The 12602-nt window shown below is 45.4% G+C and overlaps 1 protein-coding gene across 1 annotated transcript in view; it reads left to right on the forward strand.

Annotated features, from left to right (window-relative positions):
- Window positions 1-12602, forward strand: part of cep112 (centrosomal protein 112) — a 221621-nt gene that overhangs the window by 24029 nt on the left and 184990 nt on the right. The gene's annotated exons all lie outside the window — the stretch shown is intronic.

Below are 12602 nucleotides of genomic sequence, written 5' to 3' on the forward strand. Positions count from 1 at the left end.
TGGTGATATTCATTCTGACTGGAGGAGAGGAGACTAATGTGGTTATTCATTCTGACTGGAGGAGACTAATGTGGTTATTCATTCTGACTGGAGGAGAGGAGACTAATGTGGTTATTCATTCTGACTGGAGGAGACTAATGTGGTTATTCATTCTGCCTGGAGGAGAGGAGACTAATGTTGTTATATTCATTCTGACTGGAGGAGACTAATGTGGTTATATTTATTCTGACTGGAGGAGAGGAGACTAATGTGGTTATATTCATTCTGACTGGAGGAGAGGAGACTAATGTGATATTCATTCTGACTGGAGGAGACTAATGTGGTAATATTCATTCTGACTGGAGGAGAGGAGACTAATGTGGTGATATTCATTCTGACTGGAGGAGAGGAGACTAATGTGGTGATATTCATTCTGACTGGAAGAGAGGAGACTAATGTGGTGATATTCATTCTGACTGGAAGAGAGGAGACTAATGTGGTAATATTCATTCTGACTGGAAGAGAGGAGACTAATGTGGTAATATTCATTCTGACTGGAAGAGAGGAGACTAATGTGGTAATATTCATTCTGACTGGAAGAGAGGAGACTAATGTGGTAATATTCATTCTGACTGGAAGAGAGGAGACTAATGTGGTAATATTCATTCTGACTGGAAGAGAGGAGACTAATGTGGTAATATTCATTCTGACTGGAAGAGAGGAGACTCACATGTTCACATAACTTTTTGTGTTATTACATTTTCAGCCCAGTCAAGCACCAAGTGCCACAGTCTTCCTCACTGCTGTTTGTTGAGAATCAAGAGATGAAAGAAAGCAGGGCCTTTGAGCCTGGGAACTAATGCTTGGAATATTATTCTGTGTGTGTGTGTGCTGTATTAGTGTGTGTGTGTAGGAGGTTGATAGCGGTCAGCTGTCAGTCCCAGACTGTGTGTTGAGGAGCCAGGAAGGAGAGCCGGCCAGCCCTCTCAGTAGTTTTATAGAGGCCAGATCACTACCCGGCGTGGTGATATGGGGCCTAGTTAAAAGGCGCTCAGAAGCACTTGACTTTCAAGAGAGGAAATGGTGGTGAACTGGGATTTTACTGTCTGGGCTGGGAATGTGTGTGTGTATCGGTGTGTATACGTGTGTGTGTGTGTGTGGGCGAGGTGAAAAATTGTTTCCTGCACCTCTTACCTCCAACCCCACAAAGGGAACAGAGAAACTCCTGCCAACAGACCTGACTGGCTTTTGTAGATGGGCTTATCTGGTTTCACAGTGGTTGTTTTATGGTCTTTCTTTCAGTCAGACCGTCTGTTTTCTTACCCCTGGTTGCCTCAGATGTGTTCTGTATGTTTTAACCTTGGGCATGGAGTCTACTAGAGCAACAGGTTTATATCACAGGTCTGACAACTAACAGGGTCAATTTCATTGGAGAACACAGTAGCAAAACGTTTTGCATGAAAAAGGAAAGCATTTCTTATTGGGCAAGTTCAGGTAGTCCCTCCCGGTTTCAGGCAGTTTCTTTTTCTCCATGTGGTGCCTAATGAATATGACTCAGGTCTAACCCCCAGGCATTTGTTCATGGAGCAACTGCCCCTGAAATATACATACATACAGTTCAAGTCGGAAGTTTACATACACCTTAGCCAAATGCATTTATACTCAGTTTTTCACAATTCCTGACATTTAATCATTAATTATTGTCCATTTCGAAGACCGATTTGCGACCAAGCTTTAACTTCCTGACTGATGTCTTGAGATGTTGCTTCAATATATCCACATCATTTTCCTTCCTCATCTTGCCATCTATTGTGAAGTGCACCAGACCCTCCTGTAGCAAAGCACCCCCACAACATGATTCTGCCACCCCTGTGCTTCACGGTTGGGATGATGTTCTTCGGCTTGCAGCCTCCGCCTTTTTCCTTCAAACATAACGATGGCCATTATGGCCAAACAGTTCTATTTTTCTTTCATCAGACCAGAGGACATTTCTCCAAAAAGTACGATCTTTGTCCCCATGTGCAGTTGCAAACCATAATCTGTCTTTTTTATGGCGGTTTTGGAGCAGTGGCTTCTTCCTTGCTGAGCAGCCTTTCAGGTTATGTCGATATAGGACTCGTTTTACTGTGGATATAGATACTTTTGTACCTGTTTCCTCCAGCATCTTCACAAGGTCCTTTGCTGTTGTTCTGGGATTGATTTGCACTTTTCGCACCAAAGTACCTTCATCTCTAGGAGACAGAATGCGTCTCCTTCCTGAGCGGTATGACGGCTGCGTGGTCCCATGTTGTTTACACTTGCGTGCTATTGTTTGTACAGATGAACGTGGTACTTTCAGACGTTTGGAAATTGCTCCCAAGGCTGAACCAGACTTGTGGAGGTCTACAATTTATTTTATGACGTCTTGGCTGATTTCTTTTGATTTTCCCATGATGTCAAGCAAAGAGGCACTGAGTTTGAAGGTAGGCCTGGAAATACATCCACAGGTACACCTCCAAATGACTCAAATGATGTCAATTAGCCTATCAAAAGCTTCTAAAGCCATGACATCATTTTCTGGAATTTTCCAAGCTGTTTAAAGGCACACTCAACTTACTGTATGTAAACTTCTGACCCACTGGAATTGTGATACAGTGAATTATAAGTGAAATAATCTGTCTGTAAACAATTGTTAGAAACATTACTTGTGTCATGCACAAAGTAGATATCCTAACCGACTTCTGACCCACTGGAAATGTGATGAAAGAAATAAAAGCTGAAATAAATTATTCTCTCTACTGTTATTCTGACAATTCACAATTCACATTCTTAAAATAAAGTGGTGATCCTAACTGACCTAAGACAGGGAATTTTTACTAGCATTAAATCAGCAATTGTGATAAACTGAGTTTAAATGTATTTGGCTAAGGTGTATGTAAACCTCCGACTTCAACTGATAAATATATATATATATGTATATACACACTACTGTATGCACAATTAGGCAAGTGAGTATTCTGATCTTATCATTTGTTCTATGCACATTTTCCAACTCCAAAACATAAACCCAGCAAAAAAAGAAACGTCCTCACTGTCAACTGCGTTTATTTTCAGCAAACTCTACATGTGTAAATATTTGTATGGACATAACAAGATTCAACAACTGAGACATAAACTGAACAACTTCCACAGACATGTGACTAACAGAAATGGAATAATGTTTCCCTGAACAAAGGGGGGTCAAAATCAAAAGTAACTGTCAGTATCTGGTGTTGTCACCAGCTTCATTAAGTACTGCAGTGCATCTCCTCATGGACTGCACCAGATTTGCCCGTTCTTGCTGTGAGATGTTACCCCACTCTTCCACCAAGGCACCTGTAAGTTCCCAGACATTTCTGGAGGGAATGGCTCTAGCCCTCACCCTCCAATCCAACAGGTCCCAGATGTGCTCAATGGGATTGAGATCCAGGCTCTTCGCTGGCCATGGCAGAACACTGACATTCCTGTCTTTCAGGAAATCATGCACAGAACGAGCAGTATGGCTGGTGGCATTGTCATGCTGGAGGGTCATGTCAGGAAGAGCCTGCAGGAAGGGTACCACATGAGGGAGGAGGATGTATTCCCTGTAACGCACAGCGTTTTGATTGCCTGCAATGACAACAAGCTCAGTCTGATGATGCTGTGACACGCCCCCAGACCATGACGGACCCTCCACCTCCAAATCGATCCCGCTCCGGAGTGCAGATTTCGGTGTAACGCTCATTCCTTCGACGTTAAACGCAAATCCGACCATCACCCCTGGTGAGACAAAACCACAACTTGTCAGTGAAGAGCACTTTTTGCTAGTCCTGTCTGGTCCAGCGACGGTGGGTTTGTGCCCATAGGCGACGTTGTTGCCGGTGATGTCTGGCGAGGTCCTGCCTTACAACAGGCCTACAAGCCCTCAGTCCAGCCTCTCTCAGCCTATTGCGGGCAGTCTGAGCACTGAACACTGTTAGCTTAAGAGGCCCACCAGACAAATTCTTTGGCCACTATACCTATTCTGCCAATTGGCCTGGTTTACCACTGGCCTGCTGACCACCAATGTAATAGCACGAGAGGGCCACAACAGACTTTCTTCCGTTGCGACGTCCCTCCAAGGCCCTTCTGTTAGCTTGCTAGCCCCAGCCCGCAAGCTGCCTGAAGCCACTCACTGGACTCCTATGGTCACTCGGCTACGCATGCCTCTCGCTAACGTCAATATGCCGTGTCCATTGCTGTTTTGGTTTGTATTTATTGCCTTATTTCACTGCAGAGGCTCTATCCCTGCTCAATACGCCTTATTTAACGCTTTAGTTCCACCTACCACACATATGGTGACATCACCTGGTTTAAATTATATTTCTAGGGACAATATCTCTTTCATCGTCACTCTATGCACATGTTTACCCTCATTGTATCCACATCCTACCATACCTTTGTCTGTACATTATGTCTTGAATCTATTCTACTGTGCCCAGAACTCTGCTCCTTTTACTCTCTTTTATGAACGTACTAGACAGCCAGTTATTTTAGCCTTTAGCTGTACCCTTATCCTACTCCTCCTCTGTTCCTCTGGTGATGTGGATGTTAATCCAGGCCCTGTAGTGCCTAGCTCCACTCCCATTCCCCAGGCTTTATCATTCGCTGTCTTCTGTAACTGTAAAGCCTTGGTTTCATGCATGTTAACATTAGAAGCCTCTTCCCTAAGTTTGTTTTATTCACTGCTCAAGCACACTCTGCCCAAACAATTCGAGCTTCTACTTTTAAAAATCCACCTTTCCAGAAACAAGTCTCTCACCGTTGCCGCTTGCTATAGACCACCCTCTGCCCCCAGCTGTGTCCTGGACACCATATATGAACTGATTGCCCCCTATCTATCTTCAGAGCTAGTGCTGCTAGGTGACCTAAACTGGGACATGCTTAACACCCCGGCCATCCTAGAATCTAAGCTTGAATCCCTCAATCTCTCACATATTATCAATGAACCCACCAGGTACAACCCCAAATCCGTAAACACGGGCACCCTCATAGATATCATCCTAACCAACGTGTCCTCCAAATACACCTCTGCTGTTTTCAACCAAGATCTCAGCGATCACTGCCTCATTGCCTGCATCCGTAACGGGTCTGCGGTGAAACGACCACCCCTCATCACTATCAAACGCTCCCTAAAACACTTCAGCGAGCAGGACGTCCTAATCGACCTGGCTGGATATTGACCTCATCCCGTCAGTAGAGGATGCCTGGTCAGTCTTTAAAAGTAACTTCCTCACCATCTTAAATAAGCATGCCCCGTTCATAAAATGTAGAACCAGGAACAGATATAGCACTTGGTTCTCTCCAGACCTGACTGCCCTTGACCAGCACAAAAACATCCTGTGGCGTTCTGCATTAACATCGAATAGCCCCCAGTTCTGGAACACTGTGAAGTCCATGGAGAATAAGAGCAGCTGCCTCCTCCCAGCTGCCCACCTCACTGAGGCTAGGAAACACTGTCACCACCGATAAATCCACTATAATTGAGAATTTCAATATGCTTTCCACCTGGCTACCTCTACCCCGGTCAACAGCCCTGCACTCCTCACAGCAACTCGCCCAAGCCTCCCCCATTCCTCCTTCACCCAAATCCAGATAGCTGATGTTCTTAAAGAGCTGCAAAACCTGCAACCCTACAAATCAGCCGGGCTCAAAAACTGGACCCTCTCTTTTTAAAATTTTCTGCCTAAATTGTTGCAACCCCAATTACTAGCCTGTTCAACCTCTCTTTCGTATCGTCCGAGATTCCCAAAGATTGGAAAGCTGCCGCGGTCATCCCCCTCTTCAAAGGGGGAGACACTCTTGACCCAAATTGCTACGGACCTATATCTATCCTACCCTGCCTTTTCTAAAATCTTCGAAAGCCAAATCAACAAACAGATTACCGACCATTTTGAATCCCACCGTACCTTCTCCGCTATTTAATCTGCTTTCAGAGCTGGTCATGGGTGCACCTCAGCCACGCTCAAGGACCTCAGCCACGCTCAAGGTCCGCCAGCGTAACCGCCAGCGATAAGAGACATTACTGTGCAGCCGTATTCATTGAGCTGGCCAAGGCTTTCGACTCTGTCAATCACCACATTCTTATTGACAGACTCAACAGCCTTGGTTTCTCAAATGATTGCCTCGCCTGGTTCATCAACTTCTTCTCTGATAGAGTTCAGTGTGTCAAATCGGAGGGCCTGTTCTCCGGACCTCTTGCAGTCTCTATGGGGGTGCCACAGCGTTTAATTCTCGGGCCGACTCTCTTCTCTGTATACATCAATGATGTCGCTCTCGCTGCTGGTGATTCTCTGATCCACCTCTACGCAGACGACTCCATTTTGTATACTTCTGGCCCTTCTTTGGACACTGTGTTAACTAACCTCCAGACGAGCTTCAATGCCATACAACTCAACTTCCGTGGCCTCCAACTCCAAATGATCTTCAACCGATCACTGCCCGTACCTGCCAGCCCGTCCAGCATCACTACTCTGGACGGTTCTGACTTAGAATATGTGGACAACTACAAATACCTAGGTGTCTTAATAGACTGTAATCTTTCCTTCCAGACTCACATTAAGCATCTCCAATCCAAAATTAAATATAGAATCGGCTTCCTATTTCGCAAACTAAGCGAAATATGCTTCATTTATGCTGCCAAACTTCCCCTCGTAAAACTGACCATCCTACCGATCCTCGACTTTGGCGATGTCATCTATAAAATAGCCTCCACTCTACTCAAGAAATTGGATGCAGTTTATCACAGTGCCATCCGTGTTGTCACCAATGCCCCATATATTATTTACCACTGCGACCTGCATGCTCTCGTTGGCTGGCCATCGCTTCATACTCGTCGCCAAACCCACTGGCTCCAGGTCATCTACAAGTCTCTGCTAGGTAAAGCCCCACCTTATCTCAGCTCAGTGGTCACTATAGCAACACCCACCTGTAGCACGCGCTACAGCAGGTATATCTCACTGGTCACCCCCAAAGCCAATTCCTCCTTTGGCACTGCCTTTCCTTCCAGTTCTCTGCTGCCAATGACCGGAACGAACTGCAAAAATCAATTAAGCTTATATCTCCCTCACTAGTTTTAAGCACCAGCTGTCAGAGCAGCTCACAGATCACTGCACATGCACATAGCCCATCTGTAAACAGCCCATCCAACTACCTCATCCCCATACTGTATTTATTTATTGCTCCTTTGCACCCCAGTATCTCTACTTGCACATTACTCTTCTGCACATCTACCATTCCTGTGTCTAATTGCTATACTGTAATTACTTCACCACCATGGCCTATTTATTGCCTATTTATTGCCCTTATTTGACCTCATTTGCACTCACTGTATATAGATTTTTCTTTGTTCTGCTGTATTTTTGACTGTATGTTTTGTTTATTCCATGTGTAACTCTGTGTTGTTGTATGTGTCGAACTGCTGTGCTTTATCTTGGCCAGGTCGCAGTTGTAAATGAGAACTTGTTCTCAACAGGCCTACCTGGTTAAATAAAGGTGAAATAAAATTAAAATTAACTCGGGCAGTTGTTGTTGCCATCCTGTACCTGTCCCACAGGTGCGCTGTCCGTCCTGTCTCCCTGTAAGCTCTGTCTTAGGCGTCTCACAGTACCGACATTGCACATCTGTAGTCCTCGTGCCTTGCAGCATGCCTAAGGCACGTTCATGCAGATTGGCATCTTTCTTGTTGTGTTTTTCAGAGTCAGTAGAAAAGCCTCTTTAGTGTCCTAAGTTTTCATAACTGACCTTAACTAGTTATCTAAAGAAATGGGATCTAGGTATATTTAACTTTAGGAATAACTGTTCAAAAGATGCAAAATCAATGTACAAGACGTTCAGTGAGGAGATCCCTTCTCCAGCCCAGATATGAAATGCCCTGTCTAATATTGATGCAGAGAATGTATGATTCTTTAATAATGGGGCAGAAGTTGAAAACTCGCTGAGACCAAACGTTTCCAGATATTTAGGGAATGTTTCATAATCTGGTTTTTAATGTATTTGGAAACAGTCTCAGCTAGTTTAGAGCAGAGTAAGACAGCTAAGGAGGTGTTCAATGAGATATCCAAGGTCAACCATTTTGGTGATTAAGCCAATGTTTAAAATAAATGTATTCAATTTCTTCTTTTCTGTTTGTCAGAAAATCTCCCCATATAATGTAGTAGCCTGAATACCACAGTGGTTTATAAATGGATATTGGAGGTCTGTGTTTCTTTGGAATCTGTGACATTCAAAATGTTTTCTTTCATTTCAGTGACTTTTGAGTCACAGTTGACAATAAAGGGGGTTTTGGTGGATTTTCGGCAAGTCCTAGCCCTGCAGGGTGGAGTTGTGACCACACACACACACACACACACACACACACACACACACACACACACACACACACACACACACACACACACACACACACACACACACACCCCACACACGACGCCTCTTCAGAAGTGTCCCAGTGACTCACTCTGACTCCATCCTCGCCACCTTGAATCTTATCATCTCCTGTGGTTCCACATTAAGCCCCGTACGCAGGCCTCGCCCACCATGGCGTGGCTTGTCTGACTACCAGCAGGAAATGACCTGCGGCTGGGTCTGGTCCTCGCCATATGTTGCTAAGCCCCGACAGCCAGTTTCTATTTTAAGGAACTCTGGGCTCTCACACCAAGCTCATCCCCAGTTCAGCTACTGACTACATTGATAAGTTGATAAGATCGCTGACTGTACTAGTTAAGCTACTGACTACATTGATAAGTTGATAAGATTGCTGACTGTACCAGTTAAGCTACTGACTACATTGATAAGATTGCTGACTGTACCAGTTAAGCTACTGACTTCATTGATAAGTTGAGTAAGTGTGTGGTAGTGTGGCAGCTGGAGCAGACGTTGGTCACCATGATGTTGAGTCACTTTAGTCTCATATGGTCATCTATTTTCACCCATGGTTGAGGTTACAAGTCTAGTCCTTATAATCCCACTACACACACCCTTACTGTGCTGGGCTCACACCATAGGTGCTATGGGATGGGGCCGTGGCATATTCAATTAAATGATCCAAGACCATTCAGCCAGTCCCACCCATAGGGTTAGAATTAGGCTTACGTGATGTGATTGCTTTGGCCCATGCAGATGGGGTTCTCCTCACAAGCACCATCACAGGGCTCTGTGTGATTCTTCCTCTAATGGCTGCAGCTCGGCCAAACGGGTCTGGAGCTGAGGTTCAGTTTCCAATCTGCCCATGCTTTCCAAAGGCATAATGATGCAACTGCTTCCATGCCTGGGTCCTATGGGAAGGCCTCTCAGCTCTGTGTTTGATTCAGACTACTAGCCCCTCTGATTGTATGATTGTGGTTAAAGGACAACACTGAGCCTTGTGAAGTTCCTAAGGGAGCTCTCCATGCAATGGCTTTTAGGGTAAAATGGCCGACAATCCAAAGGCTAGCATATGGTACTCAGATATTCTGTATTTTCTTAAATTGAATGGGTATTGTTTTTGTTAGTTATGCACTTTATGTCCTTAAAGGGATCTCCATGTTGAATAGTAGTAGTTGTTTTTAGGAAGAAATGTTGTCTTTTGTCTCTGCTGAAGCCCAATATTACCATGACATTAAGTGACATTCAAAAGTATTTCCTTTTAAAAACTTTGTTGGTTGTAGTGTTTTGCATTTTACCTCAGAGTACAATTATCATGCTAAGATCCATTAGCTTCTCCTCCCAGTGGAGGAATGGCATGTTAATGGTGTTCAGTAGATAGCTAGCAGGGCACTGCAGAGGGAATATTCTCTACATCTGTGTTTATGGAAGATGAAAGCTCTATCAGGGCATTGTAGTTCTGCTGCAGAGCAAGATACATAAACACAACTGTGCTTTGTGGGCCCAGCAGTTAGCAGGCATTTTGTGAGCGCGTTCCCCAAGGGGAAAAAAGGCTGGACCCAGGGTCGCTTCTGAGAAAAGAAAAGTGAGAGCAGTTGCTTCTGTGTTTCTCTTTTTCTTTCCGTCTCCCTCCTCCCTCTCTATCCTTTCCTTTCTCAACACACCTTCACCCTTTACCTTCTCTCTCATCCTTCCCTCATCTCCTCTCCTCTCCTGAGCTGGGTGTCAACAACATGGCATCTAAGAGAGAAACAACTTTTCAAAAGAAAAACCTCTGTCACACAGAGATGCCTGATTTTGAAGCTTCTCAGAAACCTGAGGTGTGCGCGTCTCTCTCCTTCTTCCTCTCTCCGTTCCTCCTCTCTCCGTTCCTCCTCTCCTTTCTCCTCTATTCCTCCTCCTCTCTCCTTCCTTCTCTCTCGCTCCTCCTCTCTCCTTCCTCCTCTCTCCTTCCTCCTCTCTCGCTTGTCCTCTCTCGCGCCTACTCTCTCGCTCTTCCATTCGCCCCTCCTCTCTCTCCCCCTCCTCTCGCTCCTACTCTCTCGCTCCTCCATTTGATCCTCCTCTCTCCTTCCTCTCTCCTTCCTACTCTCTCCCTCCTCTTTCTCTCCTTCCTCCTCTCTCCCTCCTTCTTTCTACTCTTCGCTCCTCCTCTCTCCCTGCTCCTCTCGTGCTGCTCCTCTCTCGTTCCTCCTATCTCCTTCCTCTGTCTCTCCTTTCTACTCTTTCCTTTCTACTCTCGCTCCTTCTCTCTCTTTCCTCCTCTCTCTTGCTCCTCCTCTCTCGCTCCTACTCTCTCCCTCCTCTCTCGCTCCTCCATTTGCTTCTCCTCTCTCCTTCCTACTCTATCCGTCCTTTCTCTCCTTCCTCTTTCTCTCCTTCCTCCTCTCTCTCCTGCTTTCTACTCTTCGCTCCTCCTCTCTCTTTCCTCCTCTCTCGCTCCTCCTCTCTCGCTCCTCCTCTCTCCTCTTCTCTCCCTCGTCCTTGCTCCTCCTCTCCTTCCTCATCTCTTCCTTTCTCCCTCCTCCTCTCTCCATCCTCTTCTCTCACTCCTCCTCTCTCCCTCCCTTCTTCCCTCTTTCTACTTCCTCTATAAACCATTTTTCAAACGCCCCTGATGTAGTTTGACAAACTTTCTAAAAAGCCCATTTGAAGAGGTGATGCGAAAGTGACACCCACTTGTTTTGGAGCGCCGCTGGAAAAATCTACTAGACTCCCTCACTTCAATCAGCCTAATCTCTCCTCCAACAAGTCTCCTGTGGTCTCAGATTGCACAAGAAAATGGTGGTAATTCAATAGAAAAGAAAGCGAAACAAGAGAGAACATCACATGGCACCATTGAAGGAGGATAAGTCTAGCAGACTTAGTTGAAGTTGTGGGATAATGGAAGCAATAGTTTACAATAGGACTCATCTAGTTTGAATGTAGAAGACCCTGGGAATGAGTACGATACAGATCCTTGTTGCTCGAAAGCAAACATTAGTGTTGTTGTGAGAATGAATGGGGCAGGTATTGGCTAGTTTGTCAAATGTCAATACAATAGGGGACTTAACCATCTAAGCTACCTCCGCAGATACAGGTTACATGACTGCCCAAAAGGTATTTTCCAACCTGGAAGGACGTATTTGTCACAGAGCCCCAGAGTTGAGCAATGCATCAAACCCCCCAGTGACTAAAACCTGTGAGTAAGTACATTAGTCACAAAGCAATACGAACTCATCCTGTCTAATTCCCATTTGTGTTGACAACGTTAGCAAACTCTTTCCGCTGACTGGATGACTGTGTGTCTGTTGGCCCCAGAGCTGCCAAGTCCTGAGGCCAGACAGTTCTACAATGGCACATCAGATCAGGAGCACATGTCATGCCTTCTCCTCACCCAGGGGCAATCAGATCAGGTATACTACTAGACATAGTGAGCCAACAACACAACAACCGCCATCGGCAGTTCAAAGAAGTAGGGGAAGGTGCCCATACAGGGCTCGCCACGGGACAGGGTGGCCTCTCCTATCAGTCTCCCCACGTGTTGGTGAGAGCGTCTCGTTAGCCAGATGAAAGGCCTGTGTCCGCCAGTATTTTACTCAGGAAACCTGAAGCCACAAAGCAACATGACCTCTGGCAGGGCTGATGAGAAGGACATATGACTTAGGAGGAGCTGTGTTAGGTAGACACTGAGAGGGTATGTGCTTGTCGTTTAGTATTAAGGCCACTCTGTAATAGCAAGCCGTATCTGAAAGTGGGTGTTCATGTGTCTACCTGGTTTGAGTGTGTGAGTATTAATATTTAGAATTACTATTGTAGATGTGGGTTACTTTGTCTGTGTGTGTACACTTCTGGCGTATTAACTAAGTGTGTATTATTTTCCTGTGGCATTGTGTGTGTGGGAGTGAATGAAGGGCTCTGGGAGCTCTGTCTTGACATGCAGATTCAGACGGTTGAACTGTTGATCCCCTGTATATTGAGCTGAACTGAAAGGAGCCGGCTGTCAGTGGATAACTGTAGCCTACATAATGCCTTGTTCTCTCTGGCCAAGCCTGTTCCTGTCACTGACTAATACTGTATTTCACTATTATCTCACACACACACACACACACACACACACACACACACACACACACACACACACACACACACACACACACACACACACACACACACACACACACACACACACACACACACACACACACACTGTTGGGTCTGGTACATCCCTCCTACACACATTT

The sequence above is a fragment of the Oncorhynchus kisutch genome, unplaced genomic scaffold (genome assembly GCF_002021735.2).
Source record: "Oncorhynchus kisutch isolate 150728-3 unplaced genomic scaffold, Okis_V2 Okis06b-Okis10b_hom, whole genome shotgun sequence".
Classification (NCBI taxonomy): Eukaryota; Metazoa; Chordata; class Actinopteri; order Salmoniformes; family Salmonidae; genus Oncorhynchus; species Oncorhynchus kisutch.